At 37.3% G+C, this 17024-nt stretch overlaps 1 long non-coding RNA gene across 2 annotated transcripts; it reads right to left on the reverse strand.

The window, feature by feature from the left end:
• Positions 1-5950: 5950 nt before the first annotated feature.
• On the reverse strand, positions 5951-7861 carry LOC125238835. 2 transcript variants are annotated; one of them, XR_007178475.1, is made up of 3 exons: positions 7413-7861; positions 6822-6942; positions 5951-6045 (listed from the first exon to the last, which is right to left on the reverse strand). It is a non-coding gene; the product is annotated as an uncharacterized LOC125238835 (long non-coding RNA). The 2 variants fall into 2 exon arrangements; XR_007178476.1 differs by having other exon boundaries at positions 5952-6045; positions 6829-6942.
• Positions 7862-17024: the final 9163 nt, after the last annotated feature.

The following is a 17024-nucleotide window of genomic DNA, read 5'->3' on the forward strand; positions in this document are numbered from 1 at the left end:
ACAGTTTGACCTTTGTTCTCTAAAAATAATGCATTATGTTTATAACTTATGTCTGCATTGTAACGTAAGAAAAATTTTTCACCTAAAATAGCTTCAGCTGAGCATTGCAAATTCTTAAAAACATGAAACTTTCCTTTGCAAACGAAACCGTTAAAGTCTAAATCTAAATAAATGTATCCATCTGAAATTAAATCTCCACAAACTCCAGTAATAGTAATGCTATCTCCTTGTAATCGTTTAAGGAGATCGGGTTTGTCTTGCAAATATTCATACCTAATAGCACATAGGCCTGCTCCACTGTCGGCCAAAAGTTTTAATTTATGTCCTTTACCTACAATACAATTTACCGTTCTATAATTATTTTTGTTATAGTTAAATATCGCACTATTCATGTTAGTCACGAAAAAACTGCTTATTTGGCTTTACGTTTTCATTTGCCGATCGTATGTGTTGTGCACGTGAATGCGCGGGCGCGGGCCGCGGCGGGGTCGCGCGCGCAGGTCGGCGAACGCTGGATGCGCGGTCAGCAAAAGGCTGTGGCCGCGTAGCTCTATTTGTCGGGAAGTGTTGCGAAATACTTGCATTACGGCTATTATTAGAATAATACCGTGTTCTAAATGTATTTCTGTCTGTATTATAACTTTTACTCCTATCGTAACGATTAGAATAATTATTCCTGTTCCCGTTGTTATGATAATTATTACGAGAACTTCCCCGTCTGTAATGTAGGATCTGATCGTCCCGTGGTGATGAACTGTACTCATCAATGGCTGTCTTAATAGCTTCAGGCAAAGATGTAAATTGCCTAGAGGATATTATTGTGCTTAATTTCGGGTCTGAAAGACCATTTGCAAAGCGCTTAATAGCTGACTTTTCGTTCAGTGGCCGCAGTACGTCGTACCTACTGTCGTTACTGTCGGCCTGAGAAATAGTCAAATTGACAAAAAGATCCTCAATTTCAGCTCCGAAAGCTTCTATTGTTCTCCTACCTTGTCTAGCTCTGTACAGCTGAGCCTGAATCGATTCGGATGATTTTTTAGGAAGCAAAAATGTACGCATATTCGAAACGAGTGATTCTACACTATTGTATGACGTCTTTAACCTGAGCTTAGCGCTAGACGAAAGTCTTGTTTTTAAAACAAATTCTATCAATGTCCGCTGAGATTCGGTATTAATAATCGTACTGTACATAAGAATACCATCTATTAACTGTTTAGTTGCATCCTCTTGCCCTGTCATGACGGGCAACAAGGCGATGGCCGTTTTAACATCAAAACTAGGTTTAGCCATTTTTCCGTCTGTTTGGGAATCTATATCAAAGAATAGTAACGATAACTTAATCCTCTCGTAAGTGTCTTTGACTTCGCCTATAAGTCTATTACCTAATTCTATTTCTGAAGAACTAAATTCATCCTGCTTTTTCTTTAACTGAGACACAATATCCGCAAAATGGTTATATAATTCATTTGATTCCTCTAATTTCCTTCTACCTATTTCTTTCCGTCGCCTCTCTGGACCTAACTTCGAAATATCCTCTTTTAACTTATTTAGTTTATCGCGTAAAGACTGTAATTCTAATAACATAATAAATTTGTCACCTCAATTAATTAAAAAAAAAAAAATACTGCAAAAAGGATCCCTATAAATTGCTAAATAACATGACAAAATAATATAACTAACTTACATAGATAGCGCAATGTACTTCGCTTAGTAGGTCATGTTGAATTGTTGACGCTGCATTCCGCGCTGGCACGGGCGGGCGGTCGGGCTGTCGCGTGACGCTGGCTGGCAACGTGAAGGTGCGTTTAAACGGCGCGTGTTAGCACGATCTTACGCGAGCCGAGCCGTCCGTGTAGATGCGGCTCGGCTCAATACGAACGCGAGCCTGTGCGTTTACACGGCGCGAGGTAGCACGATCCTACGCGAGCCGAGCCGTCCGTGTAGATACGAACGAAAGCCTATTATATTGTTGCGATTTTTGTGACCGAGATGTTTTGGGTTCCATATTGATGGTTCCTCTTCATATAATTCAATAAAGCTTTGAATCATATCATTGCTCCACTCCATAATTCGAACACATGAAAACGCCGATAAATAAATTTATAGTTTAAAAAACTCTAGAAAAACACGCTTTTATAAATGCACGTAAAAGCCAAAAATAAATTATGGATCGTTCAAGTTGTCTCTATTTCTGGGATGAAGAGTAAACTATGTGCTTTTAATTATAATATTTGATTGTAAAAGCGTGGGGCGCTGCAGTCGTGCTGCAAGTCCAGTTAGCGCGCCAATCTGTGTAAACTGCTTCTCGTAATATAGTTTAACTTGATTTCTCAGCAAGTTATACAAAAAGATTTTCCTGTTACAGCGCCCCACGCTTTTACATTATAATTACAAGCACAGAGTTTACTCTTCATCCCAGAAATAGAGAGAACTTGAACGACCCATAATTTATTTTTGGCTTTTACGTGCATTTATAAAAGCGTGTTTTTCTAGAGTTTTTTAAACTATAAATTTATTTTATACTTTTTAGTCGTTAATAATGAAATATCTTTAAAATTTAAACATAAATTTATTCCAAGTAGGCGAATTTCGCAAGCCATTTGTGGCTAACACGTATTGCTACTTAATAATAATTAATACCACCTGATGTATAGGTACCAAGCTTATCGCAATAAAGTTTTTCATTGATTCATTTAATTTTTATTTTTATTTCAATTTCTATTTTATTGAGCCCACATTCTTTCCATCTCCGCCAGTGTGTCTGTATTGCATGGTGTTTTACCTGTCAGCTTTAGAAATATCTTTAAAATTTAAACATAAATTTATTCCAAGTAGGCGAATTTCGCAAGCCATTTGTGGCTAACACGTATTGCTACTTAATAATAATTAATACCACCTGATGTATAGGTACCAAGCTTATCGCAATAAAGTTTTTCATTGATTCATTTAATTTTTATTTTTATTTCAATTTCTATTTTATTGAGCCCACATTCTTTCCATCTCCGCCAGTGTGTCTGTATTGCATGGTGTTTTACCTGTCAGCTTTAGAACAATCTAGCTCTTCTATCTGGAGAGCACTAAGTAATTTTACTCTACTCAGGGCCACATGAGCCTGTCCAACCGCAAAAGTAAGGGACCCTAAATACACCACTGCGTAGTGCCTTGCATCTTGTGCACGGTAGATGCCCAACTTGAAATCACTAGGAGTCAATGCCGGCCAGTGCCGGCCTGTGCAATCGATTAGGGTTGTGTGGGTTGGTTGAGCGAATTTGAGTTTCGGCAGGTTTGGGAAGAAATTTTAGCATGTAGGGAAAAAATCGCGATCGCGAGCGTAGCGAGCGCGAAATTTTTTTCATAGTGCTGCGCTAATTTGAAGATTAATGCAATACGGAACTTAAGGATTTCATCTTACTCTGTAAGAGGATAGAGACAAAGGGTTGAATTTTCTCAGTCGCACTCTAGTATATTTACGTTGGGTTAAACGTTAAACCTGGATATGGAACGTGGACGCGACATTTTGCTAAGCAACTAAAAGACTGATAGTGGCTCTGGGAACTGTAGACCTTCGCGACATGCTTAGCAGTAGCGTGGCGTGAAATTTTTCGTTGATAAAGCCACCCCCCCAACCCCCACCTTATTTTCGCTCTTAAGGGTCGCAAGAAAACCCACACTCACCTTTTTATATAGTACGTTAATCTTTCTTTTTTTCCGGGGCCGAGCCCCCCTTTATTTACTCTTAAGGGTCACAAGAAAACCCTAACCCAACTTATTTTTAATATTACGTTAATCTTTCTTTTATGCGGGGGCTTCGCCCCCGAGCCCCTCTTACTTTTGCTCTTAAGGGTCACAAGAAAACCCTTAACCAACTTATTTTAAATACTACGTTGATATTTATTTAGGCAATCATGGTCGCGCGATAAATGATAAAACAGCAGGCCGTCCCTATCGATGCCCGATGTTTTATCGTTTATCGCGCGACCATGATTGCCTGGCTGGGCTGCATATTTAAGGGTCACAAAAAAGACCCTAACCTGACTTAGTTTAGATATACTGATTCGGTCTTTCCTTTTTCTGCTCATAAGGGTCGCAAGAAAACCCTAACCTAGCTTAGGCCTCGCTTCGCTTCGGTCAATAATAGGTTTGTTATAACGTTGAAAACGTAACGTTCGAAGTTCATTACGTGGCCTTTCTCACAAGCGCAAACAGAACTATGAAACGATATGCCATCATGGAATACCAGTGCCTATCTTCGGGCTTCATTATCAGACCTTGAAACCTAATCGTGGTCAAAGTTCATTATAAGACTTTTCTAAGAAACCCAAAAACAGCTATGATAAGAAGTTCCATCATGTAGTTCCAGTTCATATCTTCCGGCTCCAACATCAGACCTTGAAACCTAATCGTAGTCAAAGTTCATTACAATACTTTTCTAAGAAACCCAAAAACAGCTTTGATACGATGTTCCATCATGTAGTTCCAGTTCATATCTTCCGGCTCCATCGTCAGACTTTGAAACCTAATCGTAGTCAAAGTTTATTACAAGACTTTTCTAAGAAACCCAAAAACAGCTTTCATACGATGTTCCATCATGTAGTTCCAGTTCATATCTTCCGGCTCCATCATCAGTCTTTGAAACCTAATCGTAGTCAAAGTTCATTACAAGACTTTTCTAAGAAACCCAAAAACAGCTATGATACGATGTTCCATCATGTAGTTCCAGTTCATATCTTCCGGCTCCATCATCAGACTTTGAAACCTAATCTTAGTCAAAGTTCATTACAAGACTTTTCTAAGAAACCCAAAAACAGCTATGATACGATGTTCCATCATGTAGTTCCAGTTCATATCTTCCGGCTCCATCATCAGATCAGTTCAACAGTACCATATTATTGTATTGTCATCAGAACTGCATACAGCTGCCAATTTTCATTACGCTACGATCCTTGGAAGATGGTTAAATTAGCCTCCGTAGATTCCATTACATAGTTACATACACGACGACCTAATAAAAGCGTGTTAAAAACTTAAAACTCGACTTCCGTCGTCGCGCGCTTTGTACCATCTGTTTAGACGGCGCGTATTAACACGAGCCGAGCCGAAGATGGCGCGCGCGCCTTTGATCCGTGTCGAAAAAACCGACAAGTGATGGATCGCGCTAATATAATCCGCATCTATAATCGATGAAGGCAAACCAGGTAAGCTTACATCGTTTTGTATATTTATTTCTTAATATACACTGTTATAACGGTGAGAGTAGTGTCACTTGTCAGTCATGTTTAAGTATGAACTTGAGTTGAAGGATACCGATACCTACTCTAATAGTAATAAATCAAACCTGCTTGTGGTTATTTTGTTCATAGTAATATTATAAATGGGAAAGTGTTGTTTGTCCGTCTTTCACGGCAAAACGGTGACAAATTGACGTGATTGTGGAAATAGGTGAAGGGATGGAGAATGACATACGTAACTTTTTGTTTCTTTCTAACGCGAGCGAAGCCGCCGGCAAAAGCTAGTAGGTACATACGTGTCTTGATGTAGTTTAGTCGTGAACTAAAATGTAATTAGGTTACCTGTGTTATTTTGCTATAAAGAACGTTAATAAGATTGTCTTCTGTACTGTGGAGTATACACTCCTATAACCCTAGTTTGGGCACTTGTCTACCAGACATTGCCTGTGTCATGCAAAACTTTTTGTTTCTTTTTAAATAAATTTACTTACTAGTTATTTCAAACTCTCAAACAAAGAGTAGCCTAGCCATTGCAGTTCTCTATTGCTTATGTACCATTTCAAAATGATACTATTCCTATTTTCATATAAAATTATGTACAATGAGTTCTCATGATAGTATTAATTAGTCAGAGAACCTATTAAATGAAATTGCATTGTACAATCTATCCGTTAAAATTACGACTATCACATAATAGCTAAAAATTAAAGAAAAACATGTTAATTAAAACTATTTTATTTATGTCTGATGTGTCTTTTTCAGATTCTGACAATTCCATCTTCAGCTTGGGACCGAGCCAGCAGAGGGAGGCAGCAAACTGTAACAAATGAAAACTATAAACTACCATCATTTTGAGCAAATTTAAATAAATATTTTTAATAAGAGGGAAGTCTAGTTTAATTTTCCTAAATAAACATTATGATTTGTTTTATTTGCCCAGTTGAAATGTACATTACATTACATACATTTTTTATATGAAAAATTTATGTAAAAATGTCATTTGAACTCACTCCAGTTGGTTAGTGAAGTGAGGAGGCAGTAATAAATGATTACTTGGTTAGTGAAGTGAGGAGGCAGTAATAAATGATCTATTATTGCAAATTTAATAGGACATAGCAATTCTATTTTTACTTAGATTCCATTCCATTTTGTCCTTGCCCGATGTATGGCAGCAAGTCAAATGTGACAAGGACGGGCTAAATGAAAATTAATACTAAAGGAAGCTTGGGTAAAATATAAAATTATTTTACAAATAGGTACATCCATGAGTGTAAAATATACCTAAACCATACATTTTTGTGCTAGGTTCCTTTGCATATTATATTGTAGAATAAAATAGTTACCGGAGTAATATAAGGGACAGTTGAGTGGCAATAAAAAATACAATTGTACTTGCCTATGTTGTTATGTTATTTGTGATGGTCGGCGGGGTGAGCTATTTTCATACTAAATTACTAATATGATAAATTAGTAGGAAAATAGCTAACATCTGGCGATTAGATATGGAAAAAAATTGGTATCCCATATCTAATTTAGTGCTTATATATTTCAACATGTTTAAATCATGATTATGAATAGGTAAGTAATACAAACATTTTACCTGTGATGACTTTTCTTCACTTGATGGCCAAATTAGACACAACTTTTCCAGTAACATGCCAGCATAGGTCATCGCTTCATTAAAAGTTTCATTACTGCCAGACAACATTTTTACCTGAAAGTAAATTATAAACTGATAAAAATATATAATAAAATAATTTGATTTGTTCCTACATTGAAAGTAAATTGTTATTTTTAATTAACGTAGCCTGCAAAACATGATATATTATATATTTCAACATTATAATTTTGCAGCATACTTATCAAACAAACACTGCAGTATATCTACAGGTAATAACATGAGGGTGACTGTAGTAATGCAAATACAATAGGATAGTTATTGTTATTCATCTCCAGGTGGAGACCATATTATTATTAATATGCTTTTGATACCACCTTACTAAGCTAAGGTATCTTATATTTAACCTGGTTGTAGAAATAACTTAAATTTAAAGTGGTCTAGCACAACCGTGCGTTCTCACGCGCGAGTCCTTTCCTATATATCTAGTACGATTTGAAGTACATATGGAAAGCCTGGTAAGAGACGTCGGCAAGTAAGTAATGAAAACTAAAGGGTTTACATACCTATTTCTACCACCTCGCCTCTGAAATATTTCCCTATATATATGCACTTTTTCTTTGACACGATCAAAAGTCAGTTACCTCCTTCAATTTAGGTATATAAGTAGACCGCATTGCACACAACACATATTATTTTGGTTTTGCGCCACTTCATAATAATTTTAGCTTGTCAATTTAATTAAACATAATACATTTTTCTGAGAAAATGTAAGAACAGGCAACAAACACTCGTCTCAGAGGGTTCATATCAGTTCATGAGTTGCTGTCAAAAGCCAGCTGATGTGAGGCGGCCATCTTGTATTATAGCGCTAAAATCCCGTTAAACTGGGGTCGGGCTCATTTTAAAATTTCGAGGATTTACACAAGAGATGATGCACTGTTTAGCGTTAATGTGCGTTTATGAATAAGGTTTTTTGACATCGGCACATCAACAACGTTTTAAATAGGTTGTAACTTTTTATGAATAAAGCAAGGAACACACTACGCGGACGTCCGTCGTGAATCGACCGCGGACGGGGATCTGGACAATGGAAATTACACATAACCGTGCAAACTATCGGTCGACGGACGCGGTCGTGGCCTTGAGCGCACGGACGTCCGATCGAAATCTGGCTCGCTGGATGTTTTGTTCCGTGCACACTGTTCGGTCGCGGTCGCGGTCGTTTTACGACGGACGTCCGCGTAGTATGTTCCTAGCTTAAGGCCGTAAATATCTATCTATTGATAAGAACAGTAGGCGCCGTAGTAACACTAAGTAGTAACATTAATTACCATTCGTTTAGATGTTTTAAATTCTACATTAGCTTTAAAAATATAGAGCACCGAATATTCGGCCGAATGTTCGGTTCGGTAAGATCTGAACCGAATGTTCGGCCGAATATTCGTATTCGGCCCATCTCTATAGTTTAGACATAAATTATAATATACACATTACACAGTAACCCTCTTATTCGTAAACGTTCCTAAAGTTATCAAGCCTGTCGCGGACTCCCGCGATGTGTACATATTACAACAGGCAACACATATGACAGCTTCAAATTAGTCTATGGTAAGCTAGACGTTTCCTTTTCCTTTTTGATTGCGCCATCTTTATGTCAAAGTTAGTTTGGGAACGTGCGATGTAAAAGTTATAAAGTGCCTCGTGAAAGCCTCATGCATCTTCCCTTCGGCTCTCCAAAAGCTAAGTATAATATGAATATAAGAGATATAAAAGAGGACGTGTTGATCCCACTCATATATTTATTTATTTGGAGCTCGAGATGCATACCATGTTTAATACTTGAGTCATGTTTGAATCATGTATCTTATTTAAGACTGAATATGCTTACCGATCACTGTGATTAATGTGTTGAGACTGTTGACTTAATACAGAAAGATGTTCATGAGATTAGTGAGAGAACTGAGAGAGAATGATATCGTTTGTGCGTGAATTGAGTGTTGCGCACGTTTGTTTATGTTACTAGTGAAATATTAAGAATGACTAAGATACCTGGTTGCGACAGGTATGCTTAACCTTTAAGAGGAATTTGAGACCTTACACAGCTAAAGGCATCATGGCCTGGGCGAGATTGCGCCACATAGAGAAATGTATACTTTGTGAACGAGACTTGTCACCTTACTGTAGCTAGCAGACTTATTAACTGATTATGGTTAAGTAGATTAGATGCCTGTGACTAGATCTACTAACAACTTTTATTGTGAATTCCACATGACATGACTTACTTAAGCCTTGAGAAGTTTTACCTGACAAATGTGCTTCCAGACTAAGCTTCAATGACACATGATACAATGTATTGTTTATTTATGAGTATATAAAGGATGGTTGCGACCAGGTCCTCATGACTATTTACTATTAGAGGCTGCGGCCCGACTGCGGTCAACTTGTATAAGAGGCTGCGGCCTGACTGCGGTCAACCTGTATTAGAGGCTGAGGCCTATAAGGTGAAAAAGGATGGTTGCGACCAGGTCCTCATGATTATTTACTATTAGAGGCTGAGGCCTATAAAGTGAATGAGGATGCTATCCTTCATATAGAGGTTGTATTGCCTTCACCATGGTCGGTGATGAAATAGAGGAATTACATTTGAATATGAGGCTGTGTAGCCTTCTTACGGATATTGAACGAATGCGTAACGTTGTGTTACAACCTGTGCAATTACTTATGTGTTGACATACAAATATGATCATATTATGCGTTATAACCAATCTTAATAAATCCAATATATGGATATATCATACCATGTTTTACAAGCCATATTATTATTATTATTTTAAACCCAAATCGGTTCATGCTATGAGCCAGTAACTACACTAATATAATTCTACAACATAAATACATTCATATATATCATAATTCCCACATGGATAAGGAATAATAAGGACCAAGTCCTCAGGATTGTTTCCCATTTGATTGAGACAGTAAAACGACAATGGCAATCATGATACTTAAATATATTCTTGGTATTACTATAATAATAATTGTTCATGTTATAAATACATAGGTTGTGTACCTTAGTGACCCATGGTCATAAAACTATTTTCTATACAGGTGGTGGCCTATAATCCGGTGGAAGCTATCAGCTGTGCTGAGAGCTTATGGGCGAGAGAGCCACCGTGGTCATATCTTCAGCTCAAGGTATGAATCATTTCCTTCTCAGTGTAACCAACCTCTTATCTCAACAATATTAGCGAAGCAGATGATGATGATTTGTTATATTACTAAAATGATGCACATGTCAGGTCAAAGGTAGAATTGTACCTCATTATCTAGGACTGAAATCGTCCTCCCAAACTCACAAGCAAATGAGAGCTCAGGCAAGAAACTCATAGAAACGTTTTGTATCAGAGTCGATACAAAGCCGATAAAGTTCGTTTGTCCCTTTCTATCACACCGATACGTCGGAAAGGAACAATAGTTAAACCTCCGCCAAAATAACCACCTTTCACTGCCCACATCTACTTTAAAAATATGTCACTCCGGACCACATATGATGTGCATAAAAATCTTTAATAAACTTCCTCAATCTATAAAACAAATAGACAGTATTAAATTATTCAAAAAATCTCTTAACACATATCTAATAAGCAAAACCTTTTATACATTGCAAGAGTTTTTTGATGACAGAATGTTTAATTAATACCTATTATAACAAAATTAAGTAGCTAAAAGTATTATTAATAACTTGTAAAACCTAATTTGTAATTTATTTATATACCTACTATTAAGTAGTTGTAAGATTGCTGCGCCCTTGCAGGGTCATATTACTCCCACATGTTATATGTTTGTAATATGTTTGCAATAAATGCTTTGTTTGTTTGTTTGTTTGTTTTACAAGGGGGCAAAGTAGTTGTTTAACGGCACGTGCCAATATTGATACCCGAGCAAGCGAAAGATTCCAATATTGAACCGCGAGCGTAGCGAGTGGTTCAAAAAATGGAATCTTGAGCTTTGCGAGGGTCTCAAGGCACGTAGGTTAAACAAACTTTGCCACCGAGTGAAACACAAAAATTTTCACCACGCCAACACGAACACAATACTGACTATAAAACATCAATTTAAATCAAATCCAGCAATCTATTCAATATTTATGATTCAAAATAATTATTTGTAGGTAAATTCTACCAGCCAGCTCAAGGCATCAAGTTAAAATTTGTATGAAATTACTTTGCACTCTTGTGGATAAAATGCAATTTTGCTATCCGTTTTCGAATAGCAAAATTGATCTTTACCAGTTGGTGTGGTGAAATAGTTATTTGTTATACAAGGAGGCAAAGTTGTATTTTAACGCCGAGTGTGGAATTGAAAAACGAGCAAGTGAAAGGATTCTATAGTTGAACCACGAGCGAAGCAAGTGGTTCGAGAATAGAATCCTGAACTTGCGAGTTTTTTAACACACGAGAAGTAAAATACATTTGCACCCGAGTGTAACACAAAACTTTTCCCCTGACTATAGCGAGGAAACTACAACGCAAAAAATGCGTTTATCACCATCTCATCACTGCTTCCAGTAGTTCCACAGGTGGTAAATCATCTTTGTTTCTAGATTCACCTTCTTTTATCAATTTTAAAGCAGTAAATTTGACTTTATTCAAGGTCAAATTACTTTACCCACTAGTGGATAAAATGCGTTTTTACCCGCTGGTATTAAAGGACAAAACACGTGTTTCCGAGCTAGTGAGGGGAAAAGAGTTTATACATACATACAGTGCCGGACAAAATGCATCATACACCGACATATAAAATAAACTTTCTATCATAATTTACCCTTACACTTAATATCACAGTTGTATTGGAAAACTTTTAGCTAATTTCATGGCGTATAATATACAGACAATAACATATCAATGATCGTACAATCATTTTTTTACATGAGTATACAGGATGTATTTTTTACATCAGTACTTTTGGCTCTGGACTAATTTGATCATACAGTAATTAAAATACGAATGAAATGCAATGTAGTAGTGTGTATGGCTTTTATCTGCTTTAGATATCGCTGATTGTCTCGGAGGAACATTTTCAGTTAGAAACTGAAGGTATTTATCTAACCCAAGCTTTTTCCTGTGTGTCTACTAAAGTGGGTATAATTCAGAATGACATTTGATATTTTCTTTATTTTTCCAAAAATTTCCTTAAATTTTGGCTTGGATTGATTACATGAGACTATATATGATCAAACGAGCTTCGCAAGCGAAGTTCGATCGATATTATATGACTCGCTTCATTGGAAGATATAATTATTAAGTTTACATTATTGTAGTTTATTTAATCTACTGGCAACATATTGCACGCTTATTTTAGAGATTTATAAAAAATAAGTATTTCAATTGCCTCTAAACCTTCTCCCCCCCACCCTCAGGTCGGTGTCAACCGGCGGTGGCATCCTCTTTATTTTCAGAGATTATTCCAAGCAAAACTTTGGAATCTGGGTGTATCGGGAGGGAGGGTAATTATTAGGGTGGAGCGAAAAAACACTTTTCTGGAATTAGCAAACCTAATAGTTATCAATCAATGCCCCTTAGTCTATGAAGCCTTTGTGCAAATTTTCAGCTTTTTAAATCAACATTTTCTGCCTCCCCACTAGGTTTGAAATTTTGAAAATCTCATACAAACCTGAAAATTCAACTTTTAGATAAAAAATGTTTTTCGGTAGTATTATGTTCAGTATACATTATTGATACATATTATTACAAGAAACTACCAAAAATTGCGAAAATAGCGTTAAAAATCGCCAATTTTCAGTATTTTAGCTGCTATTTTGGCGAATGTACTGAAACTAGACAAACTTTGGCGATTCTTGACGCTATTTTCGCAACTTATTTTAGTTTCTCATAATGATATGTATCAATAACATATACTAAACATAATACTGCCGAAATTTTTTTTTATCTGAAAGTTGAATTTTTAGGTTTGTATGAGATTTTCAAAATTTCAAACATAATGCGGAGGCAGAAGATGTGAATTTAAAAAGCTGAAAATTTGCATAAAGGCTTCATAGACTAAGGGGCATTGATTGATAACTATTAGGTTTGCTAATTCCAGAAAAGTGTTTTTTCGCTCCACCCTAGTAATTATATCTTCCAATGAAGCGAGTCATATAATATCGATCGAACTTCGCTTGCGAAGCTCGTTTGATCATATATTATATTTCCTCGCTTCATTGTTCGATATAATTATTAAGTTTACATTATTGTAGTTGTTTAGAGACAAAGTTTTGCATGGATGGCAATTGTGAAAACAACATTAAATATTTATTATTCAATTTTGTTACATAATTATTACTAAACAACTAGCAATTAAAGAATTATGTAATTTATACACAAGATCAGTCTTATTCAGTAACACAGTTCATAATTAATTAAAAAACTGATCATGCAAATAGGTCTTCGTCAACTATTTGACGATGGCAGAATTTAGGAAATATTTGCGAGGTTGGAGGTCCAACCCGCAGTTTTTCTGATAATGTCAAACATTGACCCCTGCCGAAACGGCAGTAGACGTGGTAGCATGGCGAGTGCCTGTGTGCACTAAATGTTGCCACGTCCATCCCGATCTCCGCTAGTACTTGTTTTATCCACCTGCTTATTGACTGTGCCATCGCGTCCCTGTGAGGGCGCTTCGCAGTTAATAAGAGGTGTTCTGAGTTCGGAGGCCTTTTATCGCTTGTTAGAGTGAGATACTCGCGAAGGACCGAAGTCGCGCGACACGTTTCTTTAAGGTACGAAAGGAACAGTATAAGTATGTCGGGGCAGATGGTTATATCTAGGGATGTTACGAATATTTGCATTCGCATTCGCATATGCGAATGATTCGCATTCTTTTAAACATTTGCATTGACATTCGCATTCGCTTCAAACGATGCGAATGTTTTGCGAATGCGAATGTGTGCAAGTCGCAGCTTGTTCCTCGCCCGCGCCGCCCGCTCCAATTGCTACTTGTCGATTGTCGACTCGCGCATGCGCAGATAGCTCAAATTCGTACGGCGTGAAGTTCGTACTCGGCATTTTGACCAATAGTAAGCATTTTTTTTTTACCTAGCGGGTTGTTGGTGATTGCTTGGTTTTTTATGAAATTCAGCGATATTCGCATTCGCACATTCGCATTCTGAATATTCGCATTCGCGAATGTGACACATGCGACATTCGTGACATCCCTAGTTATATCTGACACGATAATTTTTACCCCATTTGGGTAGTGTATATTCACTCATTTAATCAGTAAGGATGTTGGCACGCGATGGGCAGTGCATAATGCCAATAATACGACAAGCTTTTTAGTACCTAGGTAATCTGCTCTAAAGATATAGTCGTATTTGGATACCATTCATCAATGTAATCCAATACTATTTTTGGATCCCAAGAGTGAGTAAGTATATTTTGGAAAATTAGGTCTCATTTTAAATATGCGTTTTAACAAACGTTTAACATATTCTTTTTTTTTTTTTTGGTCCTGAGAAACAGGGATAATGCTGACCTTATGATTCTTTATGGATCCATAATATGACGATCCTGATGTGATCAAAATGACCACCATAGTTTAAACCATGTTTAAACGAGACGTTATATTGCTGAATGGTATTTTTAGAAATAGATGCGATCACATGAAGTTTCCTCAGATAACCTTTACCGGAGAGCACCGCTGCACCCAGGAGAAGGCGCTTGTGGAACGGATTCCTGGTGCTGTGATCAGAACAGACCTTATGTTCTTCGGGGCTCATGTAAATAATATCGGATTTTACTAGTGACATTAACAAAGGAAACTACGCTTGGGATTGCCAGACGGGGAAGCTAAACTTCCTGTTACTTTGTCATAAATTATCTTTTTTAAAGATTTTTAAAATGATCGGCAATGGAGGGAAACTATAAAAGTCTAGTGTAAAAGCATCTACAGCTGATGCATCTGGGTCTTTCCACCTTGATAAGTAAGTGTACATTTGGCATTGGAGCGAGAAGAGAAAAGATCAATATCAGGCTCTCCAGCAGTATACATTAGGTATGCGTAGCAGTATAAACGCTTCATGAGATAGTTCCCATTCAGTATCGAGATTCACATTTCGTGATACCCGGTCTACTTCTATATTGTCTTTCGTATATTTAATATTTATATACGATGCAAAAAAAACCAAAGGTTTCGCTTCTTCGCACCACTGCCAAATCCGTCTGAAAGGGTCGTTCAAATTTCGAAATTGAACGCTGCCCATGCGATTTTCATCGCTTATATCAGTTATAGCATTCGTATTATCTATACGAATTAATATAAAACAGTCACAACGACGGTCATTAGAGAAATATTAAGAGGTAAACATAATGCTAACATTTCCAATTGGTTTATGTGGAAAGCTCTTTCCTCGGATCTCGACGCTCCGTGTGCTCCAAGTGCATATTCATCCCCCAGTTCGGATCATTTAATATTAGTTTCGGTAATTTAATTTTCTTACTATAGTTTGGGTCGCGTTTTGCAAGGCTAGAAATTTTTGGCGTTCTAGAATTTTAGTATATAGCCACCCAAATTTAGCTGCTGCAGGGCATGCGTCAATAAGTACTCCGATCAGTTGAGATAATTCTCTAACGGAACAAGAGTGTAGTGACAGAGATTTTCTAACCATCACGTTGATTTTCTTACGTTTTTCCCGTAGGTAAAAAAAAATCGACTGAGTTTGAACATAAAACCTAAGTCTCGACAAACCTGTCGCGGTTTTAATGTCCTATTAGTATAGTTTATGACAAAGCACAAGCATTCTAGTAGGTTAACGTTTACGTTTCGTAAACACTACATAAGAGTACCCGACACATAAAATACCGCGCTAAAAAACCATAAGACAAAGCCGTAAATTCGTTCAAGTTAATAAACTAGGGTTTTCATCTTCAAAATGGACGCTCAGATATTTGCGGCAATGTCTCGCAATAACATTCGAATCAGTGGGTAAGCTTCCTTCAAATCAACAGTAGCCATGAAGCTACCTGTTGGTAAGTATAAGCTTAACAGTTGGTCTGTGGTTTTCCATTTTGAAATGTTCTCTATGAATAAATTTGTTCAGCTTTTCGAGATTTGGAATAAAACGTTTGGTGTCATAGATTTTTGTGACAAAAACGTTCTCGAAATAAACTGGTCATGCTGTGGGATGCATCCAGCTGAATTAAATTTTGGACGTACCTCCATAACGGCTTTTTCACTACTTGTCCAATTTATTTGGGGTACAACGTCTTGAAAATCCGGTCATAGGCAATCCGGCAATCAAAAGTTACAGAGCAACCGTTTTTAAGCGAATCTAAAATAACTTCATTTGATGTTATTTTTGACCAGCAATCATAAAAAAATATTTTATTTTACCAGCGTGAGGTAACTGACTCATTGTTGAGGACTAGCACGGGGCTTGCTCTGGCCCGCTGGTCTGGCAGGAGGGTTCGGGGTTGGTTGACTGCTGTCCTCTGGGCCCCCCCCCCCCCCGGCGTTTTCGACGTAACGAGGAGGGCCTGACCCGTTTCCCTGAAACTGGTATTGGTTGCGCCAACTTGCGCGCCGACGTTGTTGTCGAAGTTGATGGAGCCGTGTTGCTCTCTCCCGAATATACAGACTTTTTTATCTGTAGCCATTGTTTCTCAATTACTTTTGAGGCTTTTATGTTTTCTGGGAGTTTACTTCCACAGAGTAAATCGCCCGCATCTTGAATTATGGTCAAGAAGGGTTTTTATAACCTGGGTGTGACAAGCCTTGTATTGTACGTGCTTGGGTTTTGCAATAATGCAAGTCTGATAAGATGCGACAACTGTCGCTTAACAGCTTGGTAGCAGTGATCTTATATATCATCAGACGTCAATAGAACAGTAATAGCTCGGTTTATGGCTGTAACGCCTACACCCAACTGGCAGCTGCCACAAACAGCATGGCTGTAATGCCCGCAGAAATTTCTGCATGAAGCATCTAAATATACAACGCGCTTCCCACCGAAATTATCGAATTGAACGATTCATTATTCGATAAAAAACTCAAATCGCTATTAATTGAATTGGCGTGTTATAACATAGACGAATTCATGAATAGAGAAGTGGCCAACCCAACCACAAAAAAATATTAAAATTAAAGTTCATAATTCATATAAATAGTTAATAATAAAA

This window comes from Leguminivora glycinivorella, chromosome 24 (genome assembly GCF_023078275.1).
Source record: "Leguminivora glycinivorella isolate SPB_JAAS2020 chromosome 24, LegGlyc_1.1, whole genome shotgun sequence".
NCBI lineage: Eukaryota > Metazoa > Arthropoda > Insecta > Lepidoptera > Tortricidae > Leguminivora > Leguminivora glycinivorella.